A 5,013-nucleotide genomic window follows, 5' to 3' on the forward strand; every position below is an offset into this window, starting at 1 on the left:
CTTCTGAGTGCGGCTTCACCAAACACCGGGTGAACTCTCACATTATATAGGCACAATCTTCAGGGGGAAGGTCCCCTCAGACCTTTGGTAAGATCGCTGATTGGGAAATGATAAACAAGTGAATGACTATTTCATGATGTTGCTGAAGTACTAAATTCCTCTTTTGCAAGAATACACAGAAACAATTCTTTAGAATGCAATATGCTTGTTACCTCCTCGTTTATGATTAATTTGTTGCTTAACTCAATGTCACCACACCTAGGTGACTGTAAAGCTGCATATAGTCACCATTAAACCCATTAGCATCTACTGATCAGGATAACATGTTTACTGACCTCGCTGTAGTCCCAATAGATTATGCAGAGCAAGGCAGATGCCTCTAGCCTGAGATTCTCCAAGTACCGGGAACAGTTTCCCTGTATTGACCCTATCTGTTCCTAAACATCTTCAACAGTTGATAGAGCCCAACATCATCTTGTAAATAAAAACTGAAAGAACTGCAGATGCAGTAAATCAGGAACAAAAACAAAGTTGCTGGAGAAGCTCAGCAGGCCTGGAGGCATCTGTGAATTTTAAAAACAGAACTTGTAAATTTCAGCAGATCAGCTCTAATGAACTAATCTGTCCCGTAAATTAACCCATAAAGTCCACGTTTCGTTCCTGTAAATTATTCTCTGTCCAAGGTGCCTCTGCCCTTTCTGAGATGCAGTGCCTATTCTGCTCCCAGTGGGTGTGATTTTGGAGTGGGGTTTGGAAGAGCAGGGTCATAGTGGCTGGGGAGACTGAGTTAGGTAGGAGCCAAAATGTTGGTTTCTCAGTGGTGGGTAAAGATTCCGAGATGAAGTTGGTGGCGTAGCAGTGGTGGTTTGGATCTCTCTGTTTATAAAGCATTTGTTCATGAATATTCATTACATCCCAGGGAAATGGTGGCTTTCACTGAGGTTTGGAACTCTAGTATGAATCAGGGTTGAGAGGATGGAGGAGAAGGTGCTGTGGAATGGAATAAGGTCAGAGGGTGGAGGTTAGGAGGAGGATGTATGGGAGGACAGTGGCTGGATTTGGTTTGGATTTGGGGGGGAATGAAGGGCTGGAAGAGTGAAGTAGGAACACACAGGCATCCTGAAGGTGACAGAGAAGGTGTTGGAGTTCTCAGTGTGAGGGAGTGAGGAGCCGAATGAGCAGGGCCAGTGCTGCCCAGCACAGTGTGGATCTTGATGTTTGCTGGCAGAGGGTGATGCTCACAGTCGCTGAAGTTGATTTGTTCAGGGGAGGGTGGGAAGGTTCAGTCTGAGATTGGAATAATTTATTGTCAGGTAGGATCAAACAAAATCTCTAAGGTCTGGATGAGAGGGTGTTATTGATAGCGACTGATTTGGCTCAGGAGAGAGAAATAGCATTTTCAAATTGGCAGGTTACCTAATCCAGGTTGGATTATAGACTGTAAGCAATAAAGGTGCCAATCTCTCCAATCCCTCATATATAATATTCACCTTAGAGCCCCTACAGTGTGGAAACAGGCCCTTCAGCCCAACAAGCCCACACCAACCCTCAGAGCATCCCACCTAGAGCCTTCCCCTTAATTTACACATCCATGAACACTACAGGCAATTTAGTAGACATTCCAGCTGGCCTGCACATCTTTGGACTGTGAGAGAAAACCAGAGCACCCGGAGAAAACCCACACAGGCACAGGGAGAATGCCCAAACTCCACACAGAGTTGCCTGAGGCTGGAATTGAACCCAGGTCCCTGTTGCTTGAGTGATAATGGGAACTGCAGATGCTGTAGAATCCAATATAACAAAGTGTGAAGCTGGATGAACACAGCAGGCCAAGCAGCATGTCAGGAGCACAAAAGTTGATGTTTTGGGCCTAGACCCTTCAGATGCTCTGATGAAGGGTCTCGGCCCGAAACATCAGCTTTTGTGCTCCTGACATGCTGCTTGGCCTGCTGTGTTCATCCAGCTCCACACTTTGTTCTCCCTGCTGCTTGAGACAGCATTGCTAAACACTGAGCCACCCTAGGAAGGTGGGATTGCCTCTGAGCTGGAATTGTGCTTGGAGGCTATTGCTCATTTCCCAAGTGTGCAGGGGTCATCAGTTACACTCATGTGGCCACTGCAGCAAAGGGTATGAGCACAGGCAAAGAAATGTGCTTAAAATTACATCTGTGCTCAGTTCTCAGGAAGTTCTTGTGACATTGACCAAACTTGCAGGTCCCAAAGCTTGTAAAGATCCCAGTTTCCAGCTGGGCTTTGGATGACAAATCCTGCCCCTCCAGATCTGAATGATGACATCAGCGAGACATCCCTGGAGCACAGTGGGGAAGTGCGACAACTCAGCTCTCAAATTCCACCGGCATCAACAAACTATTGGCTCGTTGAAAATGTGCTTCCTTTATGTTGTTCCAACCTGACCACAGAGGGGATCACAAAAGCACTTCAGATATTCTCATGTGCCTCCTGTGGGCTAGATCCAGGTTAGGTATAATGTTAACCTTACTCCAAGCCATTCCAGCCTCACTGTTCCTGAGCACTCGCCCTATCTGTGCCCCTGTATGTTGCTGAACCTCCTGCCTCTGCAGGGGGAAGAAGCCGCTCCAACCCCTGTCTGTGACCCCTCCCTCTCACTGTGGCTCTGTTTGTCCTACATGACAATGTACAGAGTTAGTGACATGATAAGTGACACCTGAACCCCTCCCCCCTTCCCCACTTTACGGAGCACATGCCCACTGGCCCATCAGTTACTCATAGCATACAGGCGCTCTCATCAACCCAACACAGATGCTGCCAGACCTGCTGAGATTTTCCAGGAATTTCTGCTTTTGTTCCTGATTTACGGCATTCGTAATTCTTTCAGTTTTTGTTTAGTATTTAACTCACTGCCACATCTCTTCTAGGAATGCCCACCTTGAAGAAGTTCTGCTGCTCTCTCTGACGGGATTTCTGTCCCAATCTGTGTTTGTCCGCCGACGTTAGTTTCACCGTCACTCCTGGTGTTTGATCAGGTATTTGCAAGAACTTGTTTCCACAGCCATATCACATTCCTCAGCGACTACCTCCGGCTCAGGCTCACCCCACGTGGATTCCAACTGAAGCTTCATCCCTCATGTTTTGAATCCTCCCAGGATCACAGGTATCTCTGTGATGTCCGACGTCCCACAGGCAGCTGTTCTCGCCGCACCCCGAGAGCCACACTCAGTGCCATGTGGCACCGCGTGCGCACTCCCAACCTCTCTCTCCAACAGCATCACAACATACTGCAGTTCCACTTCAGCCTTCGGCTCATTCGTCGTGCTAGCAAGAAACTTTTTCTTTCAGGCATCAAGGCTCACAAGATAACTCAGAGATACCCATGTCCCTCTGGGTCCTTCCTCCCCTCGCCTTACATCTGGCTCCATCGCCTCCCCCAGTGCACTTCCAGTCAGGTATTCACCATCGCATCTAACCTTCCGCTCTTGGATGCTGATCATTCTGTACTCTGCAGAGGTCTCAGCTTTCTTCCCCTGCGTCCCCACTTGACAGAATTCATCTCTTCCTACCTTGACTTAGTCTTCTATCCCCGGTCCAATCCCTGCCCACGTACATCCGTGATTCCTCTGATGCTTTACACCAGTTTCAAAAGTTCCAGTTTGCAGGCACCAGATGCCAGCTCTCTACCGTGCGATCCCGTTACACATCCACCCCCACCAGGAGGATCATAGGGCTCTCCTCTTCTTCTGGGAGCAAGGACCTGAGCTGTCCCCACCCAACACCACCTTCCTCCACTTGGCCGAGCTCAACCTCGCCCTCATCAACTTTTCTGTTGACTCATCTCATTTTCTTCAGGTCAGAGGGGTGGCCATGGGTACCCGCACAGGCCGCAGTTACACTTGTCTCTTTATGGACAAGATGGAATATTCCCTGTTCCAGAACTATTCCGGCTCCCACCCACAACTCATTCTCCGATACAGCAATGACATCATCGGTGCTGCTTCCCTTTCTCGTCTGAAATTGGAAAAGTTAATCAATTTTTTGCTTCCAATTTCCACCCTGCCCTCACTTGCCCCCAGTCAATCTCTGACTCCTCCCTTCCCTTTCTTGACATCTTTGTTTCCATTTCTGGTGATAGACTGACCATTAATATGCACTATAAACCCACCGTTTCCCACAGCTATCTGGACTATACATTTTTGCACCCTGCTTCCTGCAAAAATTCCCTTCCATTCTTTCAGTTCTTCTTTTTCCATCGCATAGGTTTGGATGAGACCAACTTTGACAAGGGAGCTTCCGAAATATCCGCCTTCATCCTCAACTGAGGATTCCCTAGCACTGTTGTCGACAGGGTCCTCAGCTGGGTCCAACCCATCTCCCGCACTTTCACCACCACTCCCTCTCTCCCCTCCAGCAACAGCGATTGGGTTCCCCTTATCCTTACCTACCATTCCATCAGCATCCACATCCAGAAGATCATCAGATGCTATTTCCTCCACCTTCAGCAAAGTGCCACCACCAGGCACATATTCCATCCCCTCACATGTCTACCTTCCACAGGGACCATTCTTTCCAGGACACCCTGGTCCATTCTTCCTTCCTCCCACTGCACCGTCGCCCCTCGTTCCCTCCTTTGCAGCTCCACAGCACTTTCCCCTGCAACTGGCGAAGGTACAACACCTGCCCATTTACCTCCTCCCTCCCCAGTGTCCAAGGGCCCAAACAAGAAGCAGCACTTCACCTGCACTTCCCAGAATCTTGTCCACTGCATTCAATGCTCACAATGTGATCTCTACGCTGCAGAAACAAAGTGTAGACTGCATGCCCGCTTCACAGAGCATCTATATTCTGCTCGCAAACCAGACCGTGAGCTACCCCTTTCAGTGAGTTTAATACACCATTCTGTTCCCCGGCCAACATCTCTGTGTCAGGCTTGCTGCAGTGTTCCAGAGAAGCTCAGTGCAAGCTGGAAGGACAACACCTCATTTTCCACTTGGGGACTGTGCAGACCACTGGGCTCAATTTTGAGTTCAATAATGCTAG

Source organism: Stegostoma tigrinum, chromosome 30, assembly GCF_030684315.1.
Source record: "Stegostoma tigrinum isolate sSteTig4 chromosome 30, sSteTig4.hap1, whole genome shotgun sequence".
NCBI classification, from domain to species: domain Eukaryota; kingdom Metazoa; phylum Chordata; class Chondrichthyes; order Orectolobiformes; family Stegostomatidae; genus Stegostoma; species Stegostoma tigrinum.